Genomic DNA, 10,738 nt, shown 5'->3' with positions numbered 1-10,738 from the left:
AAAAAAGAGAAAGGTAGAGTATAAAGAATACAGTTGATACGATTGTAACAAAGTTATATGATGACAGATGGTAGCTACATTTATTGTGGTGAGCAGTGTATAGAATTATTGAATCACTATGTTGTGCACCTGAAACTAATATAACATTGCATCCAACTATACTTAAATGATAAAAATTTAAAAACAAAGTTACTGGAGTGCACAGATTCAAGAGATAACAAGGAGATAGAACTGGTTGGATTTTGTGACCAATTCAATATTGGAGGTTGAGAAGGAAGAAGGAGCCCTGGTGAGTCCTAGATTTCTAGCCCAAGAGACCTATTTAGGGATGGAGTAAGTACATTGGTAAAGAAACAGCACTCAGATTTGCACATATTGGGTTTAAACTACAGGAAATGTCCTAAGACTCTATCCTACTTACATTATTAGTCATAAAATACTATTTCTTTTATTAAGTGATGTAATAGTACATGGTTAGTGATGTTTCTAAAAATTCTATCTAAGAGGAGCTTGGAGCAATGAATGGTTAGAAAGGAGTCATTTGCACAGAAAAAGCATCTTTTCCATAGACATACTTAATGTGGATGGTTTTGAAGGAGACAATGGGGATCATTGGCCCAACCACAGAAAAGTATTATAGGCTTACTTTAAATGTTGTTTTATTGATCTCACCTAGAAAATGCCATCACCAACAAAATACCTTAGGACACTGTCATTCTCAATTATTTTTTAAGTTTGTGTTCACTCATTAAATACAAAAGCTAAGGAGGCATAGTCTTAAAACTTCTACATCTAATGGCTTGACCTAATGTAGCCTATTTACCTTTTCTAAAGAGACTCCCATCATCTTGCTCTTGCCCACATTTCTCGGGGTTTACCCATAAGGTTTTTATGGACCTTTCCTAGAAAAGGTAGAGATAAAGAGGATGCAATGAAACAGGTGTATCTGAAAGGCAAAACTTGACAGATGCCAAAACAAAAATAAAAAAGCACTTCAACCAATTTTTTTTATATAATAGAAACAACTTTTAACCAGAGGTTTGATCCTAAAATTATGAATTCCCTGAATATTTATTATTCTGCAAGAAATACCATCTTGTATTTTTATTTTAATTTTTTATATTAAGTGTCTATTATGAAAAAGCATTAGCTTAGAGCAAGTGACTGATAGCACCTGGGGCTACAGTTTCTTGTCATCTACATAGGTAAACATAAGGCTGGTCATTGGATATCACTTGCCACACACTGGATATAAGCATGTCTACTCACTTGTTATGTAGATAATACTAATTACGTTAGATCATTAGCATTTTCAACAGGGATATGTTGGTTCATAAACCCCAAGATTAACCAAAATGCTCATATCATATAAATGGAGAGAGTGTTCCATTAAGAACATACTTTTATTACAGTAGTGGTTCTTATAATGGGCTTAAGTCTTCATAAATGTCTGTGCCCTCATTTAAACAATTAGCACAGGATTAAAGTTCATCACTTGAACTTGAACATTTTAACAAAAACACATTTATACACCACATTACACAGATTTATTTCTGAATGTATAATACTGGGAAAGCAATTGCTGCTTATTTTTATTTAATTAACAATGAAGGATAAATGACATCAGCAAAGAAATATCAGCCAAAGGGGACCGAGTGCGTTTGTTACAGATCGCCTCATTAGCTTGTTTCCAAAATATGTTCACTGGAGTGAAAAGCAATCATGTGACTAGCTGAGTGACAAAACATCTGTTGTATTAACTCCAATAAGGCTACTGGGAGTGAGTAAGGACAAATTGTGCTCTTTTTTAAATCAGGTTAAGTGAAAACTGAGATTATGTCATTTGTGGTCTTGTCTCAGGCTGTTGTTTCTTCTAAAATAATAATAATAACAACAACAACAACAACAACTTAGGAGGTAAGGGTTGCCATTTACAGTTTTATGCTCTTTTTGTAAGTAAATGGTTTTCATCTGCTTTGTAATGAGTATAAATGCTGTAGCTGCAAATTGTCAAAAAAGCAACTATCCCTGTTCTTGAAAAAACACATCAGGGACTGAATGTACTTGTTATGTCTAAGTGAAAGATTCCAATAATTTTATAAGATAGATTCTTTGTACAAAATATCAGCTTCATTGTCAATCCTATTAGTAATTCATGAAGATAAAAAGAGTTGAGCACAGTTTTCACATTGTTGTCTAAATTCACATCTTAAGGAGAATATAGTTACTGAGAAGCATTTCAAATAGTTATCTATGTCAAGGATAAAGAATTTATACTATTATATGATGCCAAGAGAGTACATTTTTACCATAGAAAATTGACTGTTCATTAAGGTACTGTTATAATTTAACAAACAAGGTAAGAAATCACATATACAAACACACACACATATTTTGTGTATGTGAGAATGAATGAATGAATATAGTTTTAGATATACAAAAATTAGCATTATTTTAAAAAGAAGAAACATTTCCATTTGCTGTGATCTGTTGGTAAACCATCCACTTAATCATTGCTCTAAGGAATCCGTCATACATGGCAAGGTACCATTCTTTTGAAAGAATAGATCTCTAATTCCAAATGATCAGAAAGCAACACTTATAGAGATTTTCTCTGTCTTCTCTTTCTTTGTGTCAGTGTCACTCTGCTAATATGTGGAAAAATTGTTATTGGTAAATCATTTAGCAAGGGAAAGGACCCTCTTAACTTCAATACATTATGAAACTAGGCTCTTAATGTCTTGAATTATTTTGTCCCTAAGTGTAAATGAAATATACTATGATTTTTTAATTGTGAAAGTGATCCAGTAAAAATATTGTTCACTTTAGAATATAGCAATGATTATATATTTAATGCCAATAGTATAGCCAAGTTCCTACCAAATTTCCAAGTAATGTATTAGTAGTGTACCCTCCCCTCTACCTTCTGCTTTTCTTACTGAACAAATATTGAGAGTCTAGTACACCACATGCCTAACCATTTCTTTGTCCTCTTTTCCACTGTCTCAAGTAGATACTGAGATATTTTCATAAAACACATTGTGTGTTTTTGTGTGTAAATCACATTTATAGCCATATGAAAATGACTTTCTGATATGTTCTTGTTTATGTTCATTTTTCTAGCTTGAATTGATAAATATTTTATGAATTTTACCCGAGTTTATTATATTCACAAAATAATCCAGCCAGTATTTTTTTAATATCTTTGATTTGTCCTTCATTAGGTTTAGTACCATGAGGGATAAATAAAGCATTCTTACTATAAATATATATATCATAAAACAGACAATGTTTGGGAGTGCTTGGATAGGTTGACTCTCTAAATGATGTCCTCAGGGCAGCCCTAGTGGCTCAGCGGTTTAGCGTCGCCTTCAGCCCAGGTTCGTGATCCTGGAGACCTGGGACCGAGTCCCACCTCAGGCTCCTTCTCCCTCTGCCTATGTCTCTGCTTCTCTCTCTCTCTCTCTCTCTCTCTGTGTGTGTCTCATGAATAAATAAATAAAATCTTTTAAAAAAATTTTAAAAAATGATGTCCTCAGAGTAGACTTCATTGAGAAGGTAAATTTTAGCAAAAACTTGAAGTAATGAGAATGTCAGCCTTTTAGATATCTGTGGAAGAGTATTATATGTACAGGAAACAACTGGTGCAAAGATGCTTATAGCAAAAATGTGACTGACTTATTAGAGATAGCAAAGTGATCAGTGTGGCTGGACTGGAAGGGAGATAGGTGATGAAGTCTGAGAGTTAACAAAGGTGGAGCTTGTGTAGGGCTTTGTAAGCTAGTTGTCTCAGAGATGCAAGTAAAAGAGCTTAAGGTATGAAAACAGACCAAATCAGTTTATATAAATATATTCAGAGAGAAGTAATGTGCTGATCAGCTTACACAACCTCATGATCTCCCTTGAATATAGGGGTAGAGGGGCACGTGTCTGGCTCAGTCAGTGAAATATGTGACTCTTAATCTCAGAGTCTTAAGTTTGAACCCAACATTGGGCACAGAGTTTACTTAACAAATTAAATGTGGAGTGTGTGTGTCTGTGTGTGACATGTACATGGCATCAGCTTCCTAAGAACCACATAAATGCCCAGATAATTGAAAAAGAATGATGGACACTGCCAAAATAATCATAAATGTCCACTAAATAATTGGGAGATTTAAAAATATTTATAAGATACAGTTAAAAAAACAACTGAAAAAAATTAAGATTTTTACTTATCAAAACGAAGTCCACATATTAGCTTCTGTTTTGTGTTAACTGTGAAACAGATCAATCTCTAAAGGAGAGATATTCTTCTTTAACCATAAACTTACTCTTTCAAAGACAGTAGTGTGGCTATTTTCTTGATAGTCATTTCTATGCCATCTCTAGTTTCACTGATCAAATAATTTTGTTCAGCTGGATAAATAAATTGTTGAAGGAATGATGTTTTGTATTCTACAAGTCCAGAATCAAATAAATAATGTGATTTTTTTTTTACTTTTTTGGTGAAATGGCAAGATACTCAGAGAATTAGGATTTTATAACTATTAAAATATATCAATCCTTATTGAAAATGTATAGCCTGGAGCACCTGGGTGGCTCAGTGATTGATTATCTGCCTTTGGTTCAGGTCGTGTTCCTGGGGTCCAAGGATCAAGTTCTACATCAGGCTCCCTGGAGGGAGCCCGATTCTCCCTCTGTCTATGTCTCTGCTTCTCTTTCTGTGACTTTCATGAATAAATAAATAAAATCTAAAAGAAAAGAAAAGAAAATGTATGGCCCTGGCATTTTAATTTTCTTATAGATCAGCCCCAGTAAACAACAGCAAAGGAGAAATGGGGCATGTATATCATAGTCCAGTCATAGAAAATAGTAAAAAAAAAAAAAAAAGCAAAAAGGAAAAACTATTATAAAATGATTTAAAAAAATAAATGTTAGTAAAATAGAATAGAATATAAACAATGGAAAGATTATAATGCTGATCAGGATTCATGTTTGTCACGTAGATGTGTTTTCCTTCATCCAATTATAGTTTCCACTTAAATCGGAGCTCATACAGTTTAAGTAGTATACAAGAAAAAGATTGATTGTGCTTATTTTCACTTTGAAGACAAAAATTCTTTTTATTTAAGCATTAAAATGATCTAAATCTGGAGTGCTTCTATCAGTAGTTTAGAAATGACTGCAGTCAATGTAAAGGAAGGGAATGGCTCTCCTGTATATTTTTCTTCAAAGAAGACATAAATATATATCACTGACAAAGTTAACTCTTCATTGTACAACCTGCTTTATTTTGATTTATACACTTCTAGAAGAAAAACAAATGAGAGTTTAAGGCCTCAGAAATCCAGGAAAGGTCATCCAGCCCCACATGTTGGTTCATTTGTCTTCTGTTGCATGTTTATAAATCAAGAAAGGTCATTAGGCACTTAAGATGGTAAGTGGGTGAGTAATGGACAAAAACAAAAGTAATAAATGATCACTGAACTTCTCAAGTAAACTCAAATAATTATATTACAACTCTCAATCCAATATCTAGCTTTACTGGGGGATTACCTTTGGAAAAAATATCCCAATACTAAATGCCCAGTTTTTGACTATTCACACAATATGTGGATCATGACACAAATGAAAATTTATATTATATTATGTACTGGAACTTTTATCTTCTGATTTTTGCATACCATGTTAAAATTTGAGGTTCATTCAAATTGTAAGGTCATGGTATCTTCTACCTGATTTTTGTTCTCTTTTCTAGCTTTTATCCTTGAAAACACACACACGCCCCAACACACACCATTCACTTGAGAGTCTGTATGCATGGGATTTTATTCTACAAATGACATGTACAAATATTTTTGATGAATTTACTTTGCATATTCAGTTATGAAAAGATCAGTTCAGAAAAAAAAAACATAGAAAATTTGGTAAATTAATTTTACTGGCAGTTATATTGAGTTGAAAAATGGTGCTTGGCCCACTGGTTAGGTCAAAATTATTGAACTACTTGTTTATAGAGACATAGTTTCACTAAGCTTTATGTTAAAAAAAAATAAGAAAAAAATACAACAAATTGGTGCTTCTGTTCTTAACAATATAAAAATATTGTTTTTACCACTTTACGACTTTAAGATTTAACTATGCAAATTTCATTCATATTTAAAACAAGGAAGGGATATTACTGATAGAAGTATGGGTAAAATGATGAATATGATATATTATTAAGTTATTTTTAATTCTTCCATACTGGTTATTTTATAATCCTTAATAACAGAAGCAAATATTCATTATAAGTTAGATAGGACAATTCATTTTTAATAGTAGCCTCTGTAGAAGATTGGGTCCCTTTGTTTTAAATGATTAATTTTGTTTTAAATGATTAATGTAATTCATTTAAAAAGGCGATGTTGAAGCATATGGATTTAAGTATATCTTATCTGATTGTAGCATTTTGGAAACTGCATTGAAATAAGAATCCTATTAATTTTATGCATGTAAAAAACAGACAGTATTTTATGGATTTGTTAAATGTATCATGCTTATCCAATGGTCATCCATTGCTTATTTTAAGACATCTGGGTTCTGACTGGAATGATAATCTATTTACAATCTGGTCCATTTTGAAATCTCAGAGTTATTTGGTTCCATTGATATTATTTCTATTGAGCAGTTTTTTACTAGAATGGTGGAAGAAGTGGAAAGATGCAAAATCATGCTTTGTAACAACCTGAAACCAAATAGATGGGATTTAAAAATCACCTTTGATATCATTTATTTCTAACATAAATTTTAATAACTTATCTATAAATTTACAGTGAAATCTTTGAGATTAAACAGTAATTAAAAACCTTCCAACAAGTAAATGTCCAGGACCAAATAGTTTTACTTATGAATTTTAACAAGCATTTAAAGGAGAATTAATGTCAACCCATATTAAACTATCCCAAAAATTGAAGAGAAGGGAACAACCTCAAAATCATTTTACAAGGCCAACATTGTCCTGATACTAAAGCCAGAAAAAGACACTCTAAGAAAACAAAACAAAACAGACCAATATCCCTGATGAACAGACATGTAAAAATTCTCAGCAAAATATCAGCATACCAAATTCAGCAGCATATTAAGAGGATTATACACCATGATCAAGCAGGATATAACCCTGGGATAGCTCAACATACACAAATCAATAAATGTAATACACCACATTAATAAAGACAAAAACCATATGATCATCTCAATAGATGCAGAAAAAAACATTTGACAAAATACAACATCCTTTCATGAAAAAAATAAATAAAACACCCAACAAATTTGGTATTGAATGCACATACCTCAGCATAATAAAGACCATGTATGACAAACCCACAGCTAATATATCCAATAGTGATAGTTTGGAGCATTTTCTTCTAAGATCAGGAATAAGAATAGCATGCCCACTATCACTACTCCTATTAAACATAGTACTGGAAGTCCTAGTCAAAGAAATTAAGCAAGAAAAATAAACAAAATGAATATAAATCAGAAAATAGAAGTAAATTTGTCTTTGTTTGCAGGTGGCATGACATTATACATAGAAAACCCAAAGGACTCCACCAAAGAACTGTGAGAATTAATCAACAGTTTCAGGAAGTTTGCAGGATATAAAATTAACATACAAAATCATTTGTGTTTCTATACACTGACAATAAAATATCTGAAAAAAATGAAAACAATTCCATCCACAATAGCATTAAAAACAATAAAATACTTAAGAATAAATTCAAACAAAGAGGTAAATATCTGTACACTGAAAACTACAAGATTCATAAATGAAATTGAAAAAGACACAAAAAATAGAAAAATGTACCAGGTTTATGTATTAGGAAAATTAACATTTTTTTATTGTAAGCTCTATGCCCAATTTGGTCCTTGAACTCATGACCTGGAAACCAAAAGTCACATGCTCTACTGAATAAGCCAGGCAGGAGCCCCAGGAAAATTAATATTGTTAAAGTGTCCATGGACACCTGAGTGGTTCAGCCAGTTAAGCACCCAACTCTTAATTTCCGCTCAGGTCATGATCTCAGGATGATGAGATTGAGCCCTGTGTCAGGCTCTGCACTGGGTATAAAGCCTGCTTAAGATTCTCTCTCTCCTTTTCCCTCTGCCCCTCTCTGCTCTCTTTCTCTCTCCCTCTCAAATAAATACAATAAATCTTTAAAAAAATAAAAATAGGGAAGCCTGGGTTGCTCAGCAATTGAGCATCTGCCTTTGGCTCAGGTCATGATCTCAGGTCCTGGGATCAAGTCCCACATTGGTCTCCCCACAGGGAACCTGCTTCTCCCTTTACCTATGTCTTTGCCTCTCTTTCTTTGTCTCTCACGAATAACCATACTACCCAAAGCCATCTATCGATTTAGTGTAATCCTTATCAAAATTCAAATGACATTTTCACAGAAAAAGAAAAAAATAATTCTAAAATTTTTATGGAACCAGAAATGGCACTGAATAGCCAAAACAATCATAAGAAAGGAGAACAAATTTAAAAGCATCACATTTCTTGATTTCAAACTACATTATAAAGTTATAGTAATCAAAACAGTATGACATTGGCATTAAAAACAGACACATAAACCAAAAGAACAGAATGCAGAGCCTCCAAATAAACCCTCACATGCTAAAATTCAACTAATTATCAACAAGGGAGTCAACTAATAATTAACAAGGGAGTAAATATTTGTTTCAGTGGAGAAAATATAGTCTTTTTAATAAATAATGTTGGAGAAAGTGAATAATTACATGCAGAATAATTAAATTGGACCCCTATCTTACACCATCCATGAAAACTAACTCACAATGTTTTAAAGATGTAAACATAAGAACTGAACTATAAAACTCCTAGAAGAAAACAGACAAAAAGCCCCTTGACATTGGTCTTGACAACAATTTTTTTGGATACGACAACAAAAGCACAGATAATAATAGCTAAAATATGGGATGTCATTCTTTGTCTTGTATATGTGAGCAATAGAAAGTAACTGCAAATTTAGAGTAAGATGATATACATATACTTCAATCAGAAAAAATAATAATTGGATGTCTAATTTATTGACTTTTTATGCACTTCTTTTAGAAAAATAAAACATACCTATTATATCAAATCAAATAACATAAATAATATTTTCCTCTCCACCAACCTCATTCCCTTGGTAGTAAAATGGCAGTCTGATTTCTTCTTCCATTCCTTCTTTCCTCTGTTTTTATGAGATACATTCAAACATACAAACACAAAGGAATATTTGTGATATGCTTATTGTCTTTTGCCCAGATTCCTATCATTGTCTCTTAAATGGTCTTATTGCCTCTAATCTGGTTCTGCTCCCAACACTTTAAATATAAAGAAGGAGTTTTTAGTTTGACCCCAATACCCTTAATGATTCAATCCCCACCTACCCTTCTACTCTCATGTCCTGCCACATATAATTTGTTCACCATCCACACATATTTAATTGTATTTCTTCAAAAGTTATATTATGGTGGTTTATTTCTTCAGATTTTTATATATTATGTTCCTCTTACTTAAAATGTGTTTTCCTTCTTTGTCTAGGTCAAAGCTACCTTTTATTTAAAACTTTTCTCAAAACCTAGGAATTATTTCCTGACTCATTGTTTTTCCCATTCACACTCTAGAAAACTGTAGACTTGTTACTCCTCCCAATCACAATTCTAGTCAAACCAATAAATGTTTTTAAGTTTTAATTTTAATTCTATTTAGTTAATATACAATGTTATATTAGTTTCATTCAACAGCCAGTGCTCATCACAAGTACACTCCTTAATCCCCATCATCTATTTCACCCATCCTTCCACCCACCTCCTCTCTGGTAACCATCAGTTTGTCCTCTGTAGTTGAGTCTGTTTCTTGCTTGCTCTCTCTCTCTCTCTCTCTCTCTTATTTTTTCTGCTTATTTGTCGGCTTTCTTAAATTCCACATATGAGTGAACTCATATGGTATTTATCTTTGACTGACTTATTCACTTAGCATTATACCCTTTAGTTCCAAAAATATGGAATGCTTCATGAATATGTTTGGTATTCTTGCACAGGGGCCATGATAATCTTTGTCATTCCAATTTTAGTATATGTGCTAACAAAGTGAGCACAAACTAGTCTATTTTTAAAGTCTGATGGTTGGGACACGTGGGAGCTCAGTCAGTAAAGCATCTGACTCTTTATTCTTAAGATTTTATTTATTCATTCATGAGAGACACACAGAGAGAGGCAGAGACATTAGCAGAGGAGAAGCAGGCTCACCTAAGGGAGCCCGACATGGGACTCTATCCTGGCACTCCAGGATCATGCCTTGGGCCCAAGGCAGGAGCCAAACTGCTGAGCCACCCAGGTCTCCCAACATCTGACTTTTTTTTTTAATAACTATTTTTTTTATTTTTTTATTTATTCATGATAGACACACACAGAGAGAGAGGCAGAGACACAGGCAGAGGGAGAAGCAGGCTCCATGCTGGGAGCCCGATGCGGGACTCGATCCCAGGACTCCAGGATCGGGCCCTGGGCCAAAGGAAGGTGATAAACCGCTGAGCCACCCAGGGATCCCCAACATCTGACTCTTTATCTCAGCTCAGGTCTTGATCTCAAGGTCCTGAGTTCAAGTCCCACTTCAGGCTCCATGCTGGGCATGGAGTCTACATAAACAAACAAACAAACAAACAAATAAATAAATAGGTAAGTAAGTCTGGGGGTTATATATTCCCATTTC

At 33.3% G+C, this 10,738-nt stretch overlaps 1 non-coding gene across 1 annotated transcript; it reads right to left on the bottom strand.

Moving 5' to 3' along the window:
* Window positions 1-10,022: 10,022 nt before the first annotated feature.
* Window positions 10,023-10,124, bottom strand: LOC112649586 (U6 spliceosomal RNA). Its single transcript, XR_003129647.1, has one exon. It is a non-coding gene; the product is annotated as a U6 spliceosomal RNA (small nuclear RNA).
* Between the last annotated feature and the right edge of the window lie 614 nt (window positions 10,125-10,738).

Source organism: Canis lupus, chromosome X (assembly GCF_003254725.2).
Source record: "Canis lupus dingo isolate Sandy chromosome X, ASM325472v2, whole genome shotgun sequence".
Classification (NCBI taxonomy): Eukaryota; Metazoa; Chordata; class Mammalia; order Carnivora; family Canidae; genus Canis; species Canis lupus.
Note: the sequence above shows the minus strand (reverse complement) of the source record. Positions and strands in the feature narration are given on the sequence as shown.